Source organism: Sinocyclocheilus grahami, unplaced genomic scaffold (genome assembly GCF_001515645.1).
Source record: "Sinocyclocheilus grahami isolate Dianchi unplaced genomic scaffold, SAMN03320097.WGS_v1.1 scaffold257.1, whole genome shotgun sequence".
Lineage (NCBI taxonomy): Eukaryota > Metazoa > Chordata > Actinopteri > Cypriniformes > Cyprinidae > Sinocyclocheilus > Sinocyclocheilus grahami.
In genome coordinates, this window is record NW_015505436.1 from 2,546,551 (window position 1) to 2,565,178 (window position 18,628).

Sequence of the window (18,628 nt, forward strand, 5' to 3'; positions counted from 1 at the left end):
GCCACAATTAATCACAACAATGTATATACAATTACAAATGATTATATATAAATCGTCAGTTTGTTGTTTTACACCCATGCACACAGACATTATTTCATACACGACAGTCGTGAGATGCAAGAAACATAGACATATGGCAAGAAATCTGAAGACGTGCCCATAACAACAAAAGACAATACTTTATTGAACCTTTTCTGATAAGGAGTGTGCACTGCAAACACGAGCATTTTTGACGATCGTTTCTGTCCAGTCTGCTCGTTTTATCGCGTTTAACCACAGCTGTCGTAGTTTTTTTTGTCTGGCAGTGGCAGCAGATATGCAATCAAATTTCTAATTTGAGGCTGTATTACATTGATTCTGGCACCCAACATCACAACAAGATGATATTTTAAGCTCCTTATGTAGCCGAATCTGCACTGGTTTGAATGGGCCGCCTCCAGTTTCCTCTTTGTTTTGCTGCCTCAAGCTAGTGCTGTGATGTCGGCTGAGCCTAGTTACCTGTGGTTGGCCTGGCCATGCGTCACTCAGAAAACAACAGGCTAATGAGAAGAGAGGCTTATGAATATTAATTAGACAGGCCAAAATCGACCTGTTCTCAGTAGAGCTCCCAAGAGAGGAGCTGTAAAAATATATTGAGATGATGGCACATCTCACCAACGAGCGTGCCCAGTCAGTGCTGAACTGCAGTTCCTTCAGAGGCAGGACAGTGGTACCACTGAAACACTTTCAGAGGCTCCTGGTGCATATGGCATCCACAGCCGCAGTCATGTCGCTCGGATTGCGTCATATGAGACCACTTTAGCACTGGTTACACTCCAGAGTCCCGAGATGGGCATGGCGCCGCGGTACACTTTGCGTGGTCATCACGCCGACGTGTCGCCGCACATTCAGCCCCTGGACGGACCTTGCCTTTCTACGGGCCGGAGTGCCCTTAGAACAATGTCCCGGCATGTCGTTGTCACGACGGATGCCTCCAGTACAGGCTGGGGTGCCACATGCAATGGGCAGGCCTCTGGGCTCTGGACAGGGCCTCGACTGCTTTGGCACATCAACTGCCTGGAGTTGTTGGCAGTGCATCTAGCCTTGCGGCAGTTCCAGCCACTGCTTCAAGACAAGCACGTGTTGGTCCACATGAACAACACTGCGACTGTTTCGTACATCAACCGACAGGGAGGTCTACGATCACGTAGCATGTCACAACTCGCCCGCCATCTCCTCCTCTGGAGTCAGACGCGGCTTAGATCGCTGCGCGCCGTCCACATTCCAGGGGAGCTCAATCGTGCAGCCGATGCACTCTCACGAAAGCTCACGTTCCCCTGAGAATGGCGACTCCATCCCCAGACGGTCCAGCTGATTTGGAGTTTCTCCTTTTTCAGGGGCACGGCACGCTATGGCACCCATGCCCTGATCTTTGAAACTCCATGTGTGGCTCCTGGATGCGACGCGGCAGACTTAAGCAGTCAACCACCGGCGGTGGTAGACACCATTACTCAGGCTAGAGCTCCCTCTATGAGGCAAGCCTATGGACTGAAGTGGAGTCTGTTCATGAAATGGTGTTCTTCTCGCCAAGAAGACTCCCGAAGATGACCGGTTGGAGTGGTGTTTTCTTTCCTGAGGCTGTCACCCTCCACCTTGAAAGTGTATGTGGCTGCTATTGCAGCACATCACGATGCAGTTGACGGCCGGTCCCTGGGAAAGCACTATCTCATTGTCAGGTTCCTGAGGGGTGCCAGAAGGCTGAATCCTTCTAGGCCATCCCTGGTGCCCTCCTGGGATCTCTCTATCATCCTGGCTGGCCTTCAGAAGGATCCCTTTGAGCTGCTGGATTAGATTGAGCTTAAATTCCTGTCTGCTAAGACAGTGCTCCTGACCGCGCTCACTTCCATCAAGAGGGTTGGGGACCTCCAAGCATTTTCGGTGAGCGAAGAGTGCCTTGTGTTCGGGCCAGCCTACTCTCACATTGTCCTGAGACCCCGGCCTGGATACGTGCCCAAGGTTCCCACCACACCTTTTCGTGATGAGGTGGTGAACTTGCAAGCACTGCCCCCAGAGGAGGCAGACCCAGCCCTAGCGTTTCTGTGTTCCGTAAGAGCACTTTGCATATACGTGGACCGCACCCGGCGCTTCAGAAGTTCTGAGCAGCTCTTTGTCTGCTACGGAGGTCAGCAGAAAGGGAAGACTGTCTCCAAGCAGAGGTTGGCCCACTGGATAGTGGACGCCATCGCCGTGGCGTACCAGTCCTCACTCCACCCGGAGTGTCGCTCCCCCCCCCCAATGCATTGGCGCATGGCGCCTCTCTGGCAGACCTCTGTAGAGCTGCGGGCTGGGCGACACTGAACACCATTTCGAGATTCTACAGCCTATGCGTCGAGCCGGTTTCTTCCCGTGTGTTGGGTAATAGGTAATTGGCGGGAAGGACCGGCCGGTGTAACGCTTGCTGCACCATTCCCCCTCACACGGGGACCTTCTCTCCCAGTAGAATTCCCCGGATGGCAAACCCTGGTTAAGCATCTTCCAGCACCCCCAGCAGTCAGACTCAGCAGAGCAGTCTGACACCAGACCCAGTATCGGTGATAGCTTGCCCGGGTCTCCGATCAGCTCTTGTACTGGGCTAGGTGTCCATATGGCTTGATTCCCTGCGGGCGATCCCATATGTGTATGCTTCCACGGTAAGGTTTCCCTCTCGGTGAACCCATGTCTTCCCTTTGACAGACCATTCTGTCAGGCTCTGCTGGCAGTGGTTCCTCCCTACTCTCAGGTAGGACCGGCCTCAGAGTCCCATTCCATATGTAGTACTGCCCCAGGCCGGGGTCAGTCCATATTAGTGTCTGCACATGATACCTCCCCACGGGTAGGATGTGGCCTCTGTACCGCCCTTCTCCGAAAGGCTCGCTTCCCCATCGTTACTGCCAAGCTGTAAACAACAAACAGGAAATGTGTGAAGCACCTTTCACGAAGGCCGAAATCCCTTCTCTTAAGAAATTATTTTCTGTCGTAGGAACCGCGGCATGGCTATCTCCAGCAGCGATGTACTCACCTTTTGGTCCCTTCGGGCGCCAAGGTTAGCGAATTTGCACTGGGGCATTGGGAAGGTTACGACCTATGCTTAGCACCTCTCTGACACACTGCAGCTTGTCAACACTTTCAACGCCATAGGGTTGTGACGGGGTTCAGGTTGTGGCGCTTTCCATGGACCCCTAATGTCATCACGACATAACTTGACGTGACCGACAGATAGGGAACGTCTCGGTTACATACGTAACCCTCGTTCCCTGATGGAGGGAACGGAGACGTCATGTCCCCATGCCACAACCTCGAACCATCGCTGGTTGCCTGGGACAAGTTCTCGGCTTTTCAGCATAAAACCTGATGGCTGTCGCCTATTTATACCCATATGCACGGAGAGTGGCTCAGCATGCAAATTCCACTAGCCAAATTTCATTGCCGTTTTCTCTTAATCAGAGAGGATTCGGGCTCCCAAGTAAGTCCCCTAATGTCGTCAAGACATAACGTCTCCGTTCCCTCCATCAGGGAACAAGGGTTACGTATGTAACCGAGATGTTACTTGCTACAGTTACTTTCAGTTATTGCAAAGGCAACAGTTCAAATTAAGTTTTTTTTTACATTTTACATTTAAGTTGTTCACTTCATTTAATTTAATTTAATTTCAGCTTTATTTAAAATAGAGCAGAATTTAAATGACTACACTGCGCCACAGAAATTAAACAAAGCATTTGACAAAATATCTTTTTGCATTTTGCAGTTGAGCAAACAAAACAAATCAGATTTACATGCAATATTCAGCTTTTATTTTTATTTTATTTTACTTTGCCCTCTATCACATTGTGGCTGTTTTTGCTCCTGTACCCTAAAGATTTGCGGAAAACATGTTTTTTTTTTTTTTATGACTAACCTCTGTTTTGTAACAGTTCACGTTGTTGTTCAATAGGGTGCAAAAAGCTAAATACTGAACAGGTGTTTTATGTAAATGTGGGCAGTCATATAAAGTTTTGAGTTCTGAAACTTACAATTTGTCTATATCAAACTCCTTTATTTCAAAAGAGTAAAGTCAGTTTTTCATAATATAGGCCCATTTCTGAGATAAAACCTTGTTTGAAGAGACTAATATGATATAACGGTCTCTCCTCAGCTCAGGCCAGGATATAAAGCACAAAAAGCGAGAGCGAAAAAAGGAAGGAGAAAAGAGAAAAAGAGGTGGCGAGACAGGAGCAGCATAACAGCCGACTCCATCTGCTGTGGCTGGGTGAAGGGTAGAGAGTGCACTCCAGTAAAAATGTCTGTGAGGGGCTGAAAGGAGTCAAACAGTCCGTCTGGCATTTTGACTCTGAAGTTCCCTCGCTGCAGCTTCACCGTGTACTGCCAGGGACACACTTCCTCTGAGGGAACTCTCTAGAGGCCTATAGAAGTGTCATAGAGGCTTCCTGCAGGTGAGGATACGGTTTGTGCCACTGCCAGAGAAAGTAATGACCACCAACACGTTCGGCGCTGGTAGTGATTAAGTGCCACTTATTCTATCAAACTTAAATAGCAAAAGAAATTGCAAAAATACAAATGAATTAGCATGCTAGTTGATTAACAAACAATTTACATTTACATTTAGTCATTTAGCAGACGCTTTTATCCAAAGCGACTTACAAATGAGGACAATGGAAGTAATACAAATCAACAAAAGAGCAATGATATACAAGTGCTATAACAAGTCTATAACAAGCAGCAAGGGTTTTTAAAATAATATAATAAATGAAAAAGAAAACAGATAGAATAGAAAAAGAATAGAGCAAGCTAGTGTTAGAGGTCTTTTTTGCTTTTGTTAATTGTATAATAAATGAAAAGAAAACAGATAGAATACAAAAAGATTAGAAAGCAAGTGTTAGTTTTAATTTTAATTTGGGTAGAATTACGAATGCTAATGTTGTGTTGGGCTCTTAAAAACCTACAGCAGACTCTCTGCTCTCTATCGTACATGTATCGGAAACATCTCAACATTGTATTCTTTTTGGCTAGTCACTGCACGTGAAATTAGTTAAATAGCTATAAAATTGCCAGTGTATGACTTGCGTTCTTGTGGTCTTCACTTGAGTGTATATGTGAAGTCCACAAGGCCATACGATGTCCCATTTGTCATTTAATGCTTTAGCTTTAGACTACTTTTCTAAAAAGTAGCGGTGTCGCGCTACAAAACTCTACGTCACTATTTGTCACCGTAAATTGCGCACACTGATTTACATTTCCGCAGACTAAGGAAACTACAAACTAGAGCAGCATGATGATTTGAAATAAAACCAAAATCATGTTATGGCTTAGTGCGATTATGAAATTGTGAAGGCGGTGATTTAATTGAATAAATATATGCACTACGTGTTTCATAGTAAAGTGCAGCACTGTGTTATTTTACACACAAGCAACTCATACTATAATATATACCTTTGACCTCATGATTCTCATTTTCTCTGACATGCACTGTGAGCTGTAAGGTCTTATATAGACAGGTGTGTGGCTTTCCTAATCAAGTCCAATCAGAATAATCAAACACAACTGGACTCAAATGAAGGTGTAGAACCATCTCAAGGATGATCAGAAGAAATGGACAGCACCTGAGTTAAATATATGAGTGTCACAGCAAAGGGTCTGAATACTTAGGACCATGTGATATATCAGTTTTTCTTTTTTAATAAATCTGCAAAAATGTCAACAATGCTGTGTTTTTCTGTCAATATGGGGTGCTGTGTGTACATTAATGAGGAAAAAAAATTAACTTAAATGATTTTAGCAAATGGCTGCAATATAACAAAGAGTGAAAAATTTAAGGGGGTCTGAATACTTTCCGTACCCACTGTATACTATGTATAAAAGAGTTTTTGGACACATAACATTGGTTTTCTGCCAAAATAAAAGACAGATGGATTAACGTTTGAAAATGAGGAAGCTAAGATTGCCATAAATATTAGTACTGTAATCCTACAGTTGTATTATTATTATTATTATTATAAACAATTTTTGGCCCTACAAACAAGCACAACTAAACTGGAGCCTTAAAAAAAAGAGTTAAAATCGCCGAACGGCAAAATGCGTTAAATAACTTTGATACTTCTCACCCTACTGTTGAAACGAATACGACAATATGTTTAAAAATAACCTTAATTCAAGACATGTTCTCTGAAAACAAGCCTAATATCTTTCTACTCTTTACCAAACTAAATTAATCTTGTTTCAAGTATGCTTAGATATTTTTTTACTTGCACAACAATGCTGATTAAAAGAAAAAGGAATTTGCAGTGTGGCAACTTCATTTTTCTAAGCAGTATATTAAAGCAAGGAGGCATTATTTCACAGCCATTCACAAAAAAAAAACATTTTCTGTCTGATCAGAGAGAGACTTTCACGGCCTGACAGAAGAGTTGTATGTGGTTACGTAAAGATGACGACCTCTCAATATCGCTTTAATAACTTGGGACAGGGTGCAAGTGTGTGTGAAGGGTTCAAAAACCCTTCACAATGCTCCTCAACGCAGGTTCAGGACATTTTGTTCAGCCACTCAGCCCATAATTCAAGCAACACCATGTGCCTGCTGCTGCGGCTGTTATCTGGCGGACACACACTGTATATGTGCCGCTGTGTAGATAAATCCCTACATACACACACGTACACGCACAATACCTGGTCCTTACTGTCATTATCCAACATCGCAGATCAAATCAAACCTCCCCGTCTCTGCGCGATGCTTATTTGTGCTTCCTTTCCCGAGCCGTCTATCATTTTCACTCACTCAGCTTTAACGACAAACAGGGGCTTTGCTGTTACTCGCCGGTCTGATTGTTTATCCGGTCTAACCTAAGCTCTTTAGTATTGGTCTGGGTATACCTTACAAGCCTGGATGTGATATTGAAGTGCATTTGATTCAATATATTCTACAGGAATATTTGTCCACGGTAAGAGGGGGCTTTAACATCCATGTACTGCCATTGGCGGCCCAGCTAGACCGGAGAGAATGATGGGATAAGACGGAGAGCAGACGCTTTTTCAACCACAGCCAAAGCCTTGCTTTCCTCTGATCTCTCATGGCCGCTGCCTGCAGTGCCTTTCTCTTTCTCTCTGTAGCCACATGTATTTCATGTTTCTTGTTGGGTTATCTTTCTTTTTTCACCCTACTAACAATTTGGGCTTCATGCACACGGTCAGTGTTTGGGAACTGACAAGCATATTTCGGGTGAATTGTATAATATACAGGTTACAGAAACGACTTCAATACTGTAAGTCTGTCACAATTATTTGATATAACAATTATTTGAAATAACTACAACTTAATTTCAAGTGATTTGTAAATGAAGTGAAATTAAACAATTTTAAATAATTATTTATTTACTTTTCAGTACGATAATATCTGAATATTTATACATCAATAATTATTTGTATTGTAGATAGATAGATAGATAGATAGATAGATAGATAGAAACAGAACAATAGAATGACAGATAAATCACAATAACAGATAAAACAATAGATAAAACGTTAGACAGAACGGTATAACAATAGATAGAATGAACGATAGAACAAACAATAGAACAACAGAATGATAGAACGATAGACAGAACAACAGGACGATAGATAGAACGATAGATAGATAGAACGATAGATTGAACAATAGAACGATAGATAGATAGAAAGACAGACAGACAGACAGACAGACAGACAGATAGATAGATAGATAGATAGATAGATAGATAGATAGATAGATAGATAGATAGATAGATAGATAGATAGATAGATAGATAGATAGATAGATAGATAGATACAGAACAATAAAATGACAGATAAATCATAATAACAGATAGAACGTTAGACAGATCGGTATAAAAATAGATAGAATGAACAATAGAATGATACAACGATACAATGACAGAATGATAGAACGATAGAACGACAATCAGACAGACAGACAGACAGATAGACAGATAGATATAAACAGCTTTCAGATATCATAAAATCATGATATATTCAATGATTGCTGTCTGATACATTGCACACGGTCCATTGAGTGTAACAAAACACAAACATTGGTCACGGCCATCAGCATCCTTCAGTTTGCGCAAGACACAGCAAGCCTCCAACTCATTAGCGCTAGTAGCTGGTAATGGCACAACTCTAAATGGATTCTTTGATACCCGAGAGGACCGATTCATTTTCTCAATCAAAACCCATTTTTCTTATTAAATTATTGCTATTGATTTGAGTGGCTGCTCCTGTAAAATTTATAAACCTTGACATGGTTTACACCTGCCCCCCTTCTTGTTTTGCTAGTTAAATGCAAAGCTCATTTGGAAGCCGGGCTCTTTCATGTAAGTAATTGTGTTTCCTTACGGCGATCCAGAGCTAAGACTCTGCCATTTCAGCCATTTCCACAAAAATGGGAAAAAAGTGGGTGTCAACACTCCCAGCTGCAAATAAATGGATTGAAATAGAGCGAATTGAATCAATTATTGCTCTGAGGTCAGAAACTATTAAAATCGTTTTCCCTCACTCGTCATTGATTATCTGTTTGCCATGAGCGCGATCTCATTTTTGCTGTAAAACGTGGTCTGAAACGTAATGAAGCAGCAATATTCTGGAGTTTTCAATTCCAGCTGCATGTGCATGTATTTTGTGTGAATGTAAACTAGATGTGCAATTCCTGATGGCAATACTAATGTTTGCATGTAAGGAAAAAGAACCATGTTAAATCTAGTGGTAAGCAAAGGTTCAGTGAAACTTAAAAGTCACCTTAGGGTACGTTCATATGTACCATTGCTTGGTGAAACAGACTCATTTTAAGGGAATCTGTATGATTGAGAGTTTCTTCGGATGGGCGAAAAATTTGCACGCTGATTTCCCTCATGTTCAGGTTGGTCAATCAAATTCACTGTTGACAAACAGAAAGCTGCTTGATTTGAAAGTGGTTTTACTTTAAACAGCCCTATTGATAATTGACCTTTTTTGCCGAAATTTCACAGAAATTCTGCTAAAGTTACCACGCCTTGAAACTTTGTCGCTATACTGCGACAGACAATGTCTTGCTTTTCATTTATGGTTCAAATAACAGAACAAATAATATGAGTTTATCTGCTGTCTTTGCAGTGTGAAGAAAGACATAGATGGTTAAGGAGATCTAAGAAACTACCACTAACATATCAAAATGTGAATGTCGGATCTGTGGCTTAGTGCATACTGAGCTATGATGCTCATGTGGAAAATATGGTTTCAGATCTGGCTTGCAACATTTGTGATCAAGTTTTCCCCTTTTTTCCCCAACATCATTTTCTGTGAAAAAAAACTTTGTAGTACATATAAAAACTGTGCTTTTGTCTTTTCCTTTCTCTTGCTCTGACTTTTTCTCTTGGGGTCAGAAGGTGAAGAACATCTAGGACGTGCCCTTTCCTGAGGCATGATGAGAAAAATTTAAATAAGCCCTTTTCTCGTAGTCTGGTGTCTCTATGGAACAGCACGAGGTGTCAAGTGTGTCGCATTTGGAGGGTGTGCGCTTCCTGTCAGAGCGGGGACGGTGTGGAACCTTGAGTTGTAGAGGCCCCAGAGGGGCCTGTTCAGCCACCTTACCGTCACGTTAAGAATTCACGTCCTGTCAGCTATTGATCGCCCTCCCTCCATTCCCTTTCTACTCTTCAGAAAGTACAAATCTAAAAGCGTCTTCTAAATGACTAAATGTAAATGAGTCTCTCACCCACTCCTGCATGTGCTAGCACCTTATAAAGGCTCGTCGAGCATCAAGGTGGAAATTTTGATAGCGCACGTTTCACTCTTGAAGTCGTATCCACTTGTCTTTGTCATTCTGCTTTTTTACTCTCTCTTGTTCTGACTTTTTCTTTCTAGGCCGGAAGGTGCAAAGTATCGGGGTCATGAACTTTCCTAAGGCATGATGACAAAAAATTGAAATTATGTGTAAAAAAATTTACTTTGTCAGTTATTTGACAGAGGAACTCCTGGCCCACTTGTTCTCAGGTTCCAAGACCTTTGCATCTAAACTTGTGGTGCCAGAAACTGTCCTGGGTTTGAACAGCTCAAGCAATGTTTCCTCCTTCCTTTCTTCATCAAAATATCCCCCCTTAAGGTATTCATCTGCTTGAGAAAAATGGGATTTGTAAAACACGCCATTTTCAAGAACCCTGTTTTTCAGTTTCTCCTCAGGTAATATTCGGCATTATATAATACCTGAAGAGCACTCGATGAATTCTTTGTTTCCTGTTAATGTAACTCAAGGGTTTACGCAAGTAATTACTGATCAGAGAGTCTATTTCTGCCACCTTTCTCTCACATTAAACTCTCATTGGATCGAAGGACTTTGACGGCACTTGGAGAACAACAGCGAGATACCTCTCAAAGCCAAGCTAATTGTTTCCATCTCTGAGGTAATTAGCAACCTCAAGGAAACCATGACAGTGACACACTGCAGCTCCAAGAGAAAAGCAAGTGTTTGGCCGATGCAAGCATACATCTTCTTCCTGCCTCTCAGCATCTGTTCCTGTAAACACTGCCTCATTTCTTCATTCAGGATGTTCTGGTGTTTTACCAGAACATACCTGGCACCATCACCTGCATTACAATAATCTGGAGATCTTTGGAAACAAAAAGAAGAGTCTGAGCAATGACTACAAAACCATTCAGTCCCTTTGTATTTATCAAGCAGCCCGCAAAGTACGGCAAAAAAACACTCAAGCTACATCAAATTGAATGGAGACTGTTTGTGAACTTAAATTTCAGGTAATTCCAGAGATGTTCGATTGGACTGAGATTTGTGTTTTGACTGAGCCACTCAATAATTTTTTGGTTCAAAGCCTTTGTGGTTTTAATCATGTGTTTTGGGTTATTTCTTGTTGAAAGATGGCACATCTTCCAAGTTCCTGTGCTTGTCTACTGCTGCATGTTTTTCCCCCATAACTCTGTGTTCTAAGCGTAATATGCTTTCTTTCCATTTTTTCCAGTCCTTTTGAAGAAAAACATAGTCAAAGTATGATGCTGTAATCACTATGTTTCATGTTAGTCTGGTGTAATGTATTGTGACTTGCGGTTTACATATATAATCAGTTTTAAGAATGTGTACATATCAGATTCACACTCTCACATGCTGTTTGGCAAACTTCAACCTTTTTTTGCACCATTTCCATACTATCTGCCTTGATGTGTATGCAAATGTTGCTTCATGGACAGTTTCTCCCATCTCGGCCACAGAGGACTATAACTCGTTTAGAATTACTGTAGGCCTCTCTCTGGCCTTACTATGGGCCTTATTTCCCAGACACTCAGTTCTGGAGGACGGCCAGTTCTGGGACAGATTCACTGTTGTTCCACCACAACAGCAAAGACTGACATCGCTGGACTGAGCTTCTTGGTATATTCAATGCCTTGGAAATTTTTAAGTCATCGTCTTGACTAGAATTTTTTAAGAGTCTAGTCTCAGATTTCTGTGTGATGAAACATTTGGCATTTTATGTTCTTTATGTAATAATTAATTGAAAAAATAGAGAGTGTATACCTAATGCCAAGTTCACACTGCACGATTTTAACCCCAATTTTCACTCACCGAATGGTTTTGTGAAATCTCTGACAAATGCCAGAAATCGGAGGCAAATCAGTGCTCCTTCACGTGAGCGATCTGAGAGAATCGCCAATTCCCGAGAAATATTTGGCATGTTAAATATCTGGACCTGTGCCAAGTTCACACTGCACGATTTTAACCCCAATTTTCACTCACCGAATGGTTTTGTGAAATCTGACAAATGCCAGAAATCGGAGGCAAATCAGTGCTCCTTCACGTGAGCGATCTGAGAGAATCGCCAATTCCCGAGAAATATTTGGCATGTTAAATATCTGGACCTATCGGCGATTCAAAATTCTGCTGTGTGAAATGAGTTCTGACAGAAAAATACATTGGTGATGACCTACAGCCAATGAGAGAGCGAGATATAGGGCAGCGGGAAGTTCTGGGAAGGGTTATATGAAATGTAGTTTGCAGACCAGACAGAGTTGTCGGTGATTCTTCCTATTGTAAAGTCACGCAGTGTGTAACCTCCTGTCGCCGATCCATCGTGCAATGTGAACGCAGCAGGAACTGAATGCTAGCCGATAGTTGTGCAGATAATTGTGCAGTGTGAAAACAACAGTGATCCGACGACTTTGAAAATCGCGCAGTGTGAAATCGGCATAAGAGTATCCTGGAGTTATGACAAACTCTGAGTTAAATATAACACTGTGTCTACACCAGACAAGACAACTGTTGTGTTGTGCCGCACTTTCATTCATTTGAACTTTGTGTCAGTACATCATAAATAGAACGAGGCAGCAGTTTACTGTCAGGGTTTTGTCGTATCACGCTATACCGCATCCAGTGTAGACAGCATTCACTGACTATAATGGGTTCTATAGTACTTTGTCACTCCGTGCCAACCCGCGACGCTTGTGTCCGGTCTAGACACGGTGTAAGTGTGTGTTGTGACAATAAATTTGGAAAAGATCCAAAAGCATCAATATGAGTTGGTCTTTGTTAAATGACTTATCTTTTATGGAGGCTATAAGATAAAAAATTTGATCTTTGATCAAAATTTAAGTTACACATTTAAACACTATTGTCCTGTTCCAAAATGTAGTGAGTAGCCTACGTAAGCAGCATTTTAAGGTATCAAAGACAAATTATGATTGCAAAGGTTACTCCAAAAGGTAGGTTAGCAAATAATGTTACAGTACTGTTATTTATCAAAATTCTAAGGCAGCATCACACATTCTTTGGATAGAAGGCAATCTGATACTGCATTGTAAACATTTTTTTTTAAATATATCCATTTACACTCTAAGTTTTAAAAGGGTGCTTTCACAGCAATACCATAGGTATAGAAGAACCATTTTGGGTTCCTCAAAGAACCTTTCATTGAACATTTATTAAAATAACTTTTTTTCTAAGTGTGAATAACATTTTAATAAGCTTAAAAACCATTTTCCACTATAAAATAAACTTTTTATACAATGGAAAGTTTCCATGGATTTTAATTGTTATTCATGGAGCCATCGATGCCAATAAAGAACCTTTACTATGCCTTTGTAGTACCTGTCTATGTAGAATGTTCCAAATGCTGCCTTAAAAATTAGTTTCCTTTAGGTATTCTACTTTTGAAACAGTTATATGTCACTACACATGTCTCTAATAAACTCGATAAGATGTGTATATCCTTGAATTAAGTCATAACATTTGACAACACCAAGCATGCAGATTATGTTTTAAAAAACTGATTATATCAGACTGCAGGTGCTCAGAGATTTCAAAATCAATTAGGTCTATAAAAAGACATGCACAATGAATGAAGCTCCCTGAACCCTGAGGTGATGCATCCTTGAGTTCATCTTTGGTTCACTCCGTCCACCAGAAGAGCAGTTTCTGCCAAATCCCTCCGGCTCCTGAGTGCCCATCAGCCATTCATTTTTAATGCACACTAACACTATTGACTGTAGTGGCTATGACCGAATCACCGGTGGGCCCAAGTTTAAGGCTCCTCTAATTGAGCCATTTTCACATCAACAGTGTTTTTTGTCAGAAGGGTCTGCTGTTCTCTTGCTCTCGGATGTGAGCTCCCTGAACCCTGAGGTGATGCATCCTTGAGTTCATCTTTGGTTCACTCAGGCTTGTATACATTTCTTTACACAAGTTTCCTTTGGTGCAAAGAGTCTTTTTATATTGATATGGTCTATTAGGGCATGTGCTAGCAGATAGTATGGGCTAAAAAATAAATTCCCTTACCTTAAGTCGGATGATCAAGGGGTGGAAGCAGAAGAAACAGGGGCAGAAACAGAGAGAGAAAAAGATAAAGAGTTACATCAGGTTTATCATGGTTTGTTTCCTATAAAAAAACATTACAGTGATACCAAGCTAAATAAATTGTTAGGTCATCCGTGCTCATGTCAGACTATAAATAATAACACCACAAATAAGACAACATAGCTTGTCACATCAAATGACTTTTCTTCTCTCTGGTAAACGCTATGATTAATTTGTCAACACAAGCTCCCCGGTAGAGCTCTGCTGGTGTGTTTGGCATGACAAGCGGTGTTAGTCGAGGAAAAACAAAAGCTCTTCTGGAGACTTCAGCCTAATCTAGTACAGCCGGTTCAATCTTCAAATGCCACCATCTATAAGGCCTTGGTACCGAAGCGGCTTTTATCTTTATAGACTCTCTACGATTCTCTCCGTCAGGGCTTTTAGCTGTAATGGATGATTCCTTGTTTTGTACTTTAGGCTCACATGGACATGAATTACTCCATTTTATGTGCTAACGACAAACGAAATGGAAAACAGCGAGGTGTGGAACGGAGAAGGATCCGTCTGCCTCTATCCCAAATGCTTCCCTGTTGTTAGAGTGACAGCACAGACACTCCCGAGACTATTTCGGGGGAATGCTCGGGATAAGGGACGTTGTCTGCTGCTGGACCTCCGCTGGGAGAGCGTATTCAGTCGTATGTATGGTTAAACACTAGAAACAGTTGTTAGGGGAGCGTGTTGGAGCGTCTTGGGTATTGGAAGGCACCCTAGGGAGCCAGGGTCCAGCTGAGCGCTCCTCGCTATGAGCTTCACCCAGCTCTGAATACTGATGCCTATGACTGATTGCCTTGTCTGGGAGATCTAATTTGAAAGGTGGACAGTGATGAATGTCTCTTCCTACGCTCATGGCCTGTCTGATGTATTATGCATCTACGGCTGATCACAGGACCTGATGAGGTGCGTTGAGATGGTACGGTGCAACCAAGGCCGAACGTGTCCGTCGCACCATGACACTGTTTATATAAATGACTGCATCTCCACCACTTATATCGTTCGCAGCTATGCAGGAAAGCTAATAGGGGCCAGTGTCAATGGGGGATGACTGTCTGCAGCCATCCGGCCCTCATGTTTGACGAGCTGCAAATTTGACAAAGTCTCTTAACACCAAGACCGAACCGGTGCGCCCTGTCAGAGGGAACTGTAATTGTCAGTGACATAAAAGCATTGAGGTATTGGATGCCAAACTACCACTGTGATCCTGCTGTCCGTGTGCATTCATACCAACCGTAAGATCCATGCATAGTTTTTCGTGCTCTTTTTTTTCTGACACAGTCAGAATGACCCTTATCTTTACTACCTGTCAAGTCCGACTATCTGATTTAGGAGCGTACACTTTGATCTCAGAGTACAGGTCTGCATGTTTTGATGCTGACGCAGTTTCACACTGCAAATGCAAGACTTAAGCCCTACTATTAGCCTGCAGGAGAAACAGGGAGGGTGACCGTGTTGGGTTTTGTTCCGAACTCCAGGAAAACAATATGGGTAATTGTGTCTATGATTCTTTGTTTAACCGTCCACCAGGAGAGCAGTTTCTGCCACATCCCTCCGGCTCCTGAGTGCCCATCAGCCATTCATTTTTAATGCACACTAACACTATTGACTGTAGTGGCTATGACCGAATCACCGGTGGGCCCAAGTTTAAGGCTCCTCTAATTGAGCCATTTTCACATCAACAGTGTTTTTTGTCAGAAGGGTCTGCTGTTCTCTTGCTCTCGGATGTGATTTACTCCCTCTCCTATGGTCAGAGCACGACTATCAACCCGGAAGGTCTGCATCAGGTCAGAAAATCCCAGTTACGTGGGCCTAGTCTGCAAGATTCATGGCAGATAGTGTGTACTGCAGCATTAATTATTAAACAAATCATAACTACAAACTGTAACTAGAAACCAAGCTACAAACTACTTTAACTATACTTCAGGTACCCTAAAGTGGTTTGCTACACTATGAGCCATTATTAAAAAGTGAAGTTATATAGGATGGCAAAAATAAAATAAAATAAAATATAAAAAATAAATAAATAAATAAAATTGCCAGAAGGATGGCCAATATAAAATAACAGACAGTTTTCCTTAACTAAAAAAAGGATATATCCAAGTTGAAAACAAGCTGCATGAGCAACAATGCAGTATGTGCCTTTCATCTTTCTGAGGGCTTTCTGTAAGCATTGTTCATGTCATTAACCTTGACGAAGACATTAACGAAGCAGAATTTTAAAGTCTTCACTGACATAGCCATTCAACGTTGAGTAACACTGCCAATCTTCCAACAAAAACAGATAAAATGCTCAGAAAAAGACATTTTAATGGCTCAGTTGTGCATGTGGAGCTGCAAAAAAAGGCCACAAAAGGAAGAGAACAACGAACAAAATAAGTGAATCCATTAACCTCGGACATTTATATTTTTATATATTTTTTAGCTTAGAACATGAAAGTTTGCATTCAAGTGTGGAAGACTACTGATGATTTTTAAATAGGCCTTTATATATTAAAAAATGAACAAAATAAGAAAAATCCACTACATACTAATGCTGGCCTCAGACATTAGAATTTTTATATATTTGTTCAGTTTATAACACAAAAGTTCACAGAAAGGTGTGGTAGAGTACTGATGATGATTTTTGTATGGAATACAAAATTATTAAATTAAATTGGCACTAATATACAGCAAAATTCAATCAACACTGTAAATAATCACAATGATTTGCACAAAAAAATAGTAACATCCACTACAAACTAATGTCTTAATGGGCATTATATTTATATTACATATTTAGTTTTGAAGTTTTCACATAAGTGTGGTCATGATTACTTCTTTAATGGAATATTTAAATGATATAACAATCTTTTTTATACAATTTTACAGAGCAAAAACCAATCAACTCTGTAAATAATAATTTGTAGAAAAAATAACAATAGTAAAATCTACTACATACTAATGTTCAAATCAGGCATTACATTTTTTTATATTTATTTTTTAGTTTAGAACATGAAAGTTCATAAACAAGTGTATTTTTTCTCATTTTAAATAGCAATAAATAAATAAACAAACAAATAAATTAATATTTTTTGACTCATTTCACAATGTCTAACTTCGTCATCAAACGAATGTGTGAATTTTTTTTTTTTATATTTGGCTAAGCCTGTACATGTAGATGAAATTTGCTGTATATTACTATGCTTTGTCAAATTGATATGTTTTTAAATGAAAATTAAATTTAAAAAACTGGACAAAACGTGTATATTTAGTGAACATCATTTGCAATAATGACTGGCTGAAACAGTTTAAGCGCCACCTTTAAGCCATAAATACATAAATATTAAGAAATAATAGAATATTTGTAAAATAAAATTACATACTTTAGCCCCATCACCTTAGTATAATTTATAAAAAAAAATTGTTACATATGTGGTTAAATTCACAATTTAAACACAATTAAGAGACCAAGCCATCGGTACAAATCGACTATAAACAAGACCAAGGGAGGACTCAATGACAGCAAAAAAAACTCAGTCTATAACTCGAAAATTTCTTCAAGTATACTTCACTTGCCATGTTTCCAGAGCGTCAACATGACGTGAAAAATCAAGCGCAAAATGGTGACGGAGAGATCTCACGAATAGAGCTGAATCACGTTAATCACGTCTGATGGAAGACATCAGAGAGGTGTGCAGACGACAAACGGCACGGCGCAGGAAGAGCATCGGGGAGTGAGAAATGCGAGAAGAACGCTTGAGAAGGAGGCGACAGGCCTGATCTAAGGGGAGAGTATCATTTTCATATGCACACAAGCACGGAGAGGCACAACAAACGGGTGCGAGAGTGTAAACATGCGCGCACGTGACTCCAGATGCCACTGTTCGCTCTCGGTCCGTTATTTATTTAATTCCCCTCCTGTCGTAATTCACAGATAAGCCGGAACAAGACAAAAGCGAGGGGAGGGGAGCGAAAACATGAACGATATAGTCGTTTACAGGGCTTCTATTTTCAGTCGGGGACAGCTCTCTCGCTCGCTCTCCCGTGATACTGAATTAATCAAATCCAAAGGACATCATCTTCAAACCCGACGCTCCCCAAAGGCGAGCATCTCATTGCCTATGCAGGCAAAGAAACTTCACAACAACCTAAAAATACAGCAACTCCTGGCAGCGAGGTAGAGCTGCTTCAGTAGCAGTCAGAGAGGAGGCAGGAGTAACTAGCAAACATATGGGAATAGGCATTGTGATTAGATGCAAAAAGTCGAGCTTTTGTAAACAGCCTCGGCTGTCGAGCACGAACGCGCGTCCCGGACTCTTTCGGCGCTGATGCTGAGAGTCTGGGCCGCCGCTGTCACGTGCTTCCGGGTCAGGCCTGGGTCAGACGGGCTGGCTGGAAGTTGTCGCCGTAAGTAGGTCATAAACTACAAAGAGATTTAATAATATATCAAGGGTTTTCCCCTATAAAATGACTTCAGACAGACCAGGAAGTCCAGTCAGGCTGTTTGCAGTGCCTCACCGAATGGAAGCATATCGATAAAGCTATTGCCAAGAAGTCCCGGTAACACTTTAGCATAGGGACCAATTCTCACTATTAACTAGTCGCTTATTAGCATGCCTAATGTACTTATGTACTTATAAAGCACACATTCTGCAGGACCACATTCTACATCTCTAATCCTACCCAATAACGAAATTAATAACAGCCTTACTAACTAATAATAAGCAGCAAATTAGGAGTTTATTGAGGCAAAATTTCGTAGTTAATGGTTTGTTAATAGCG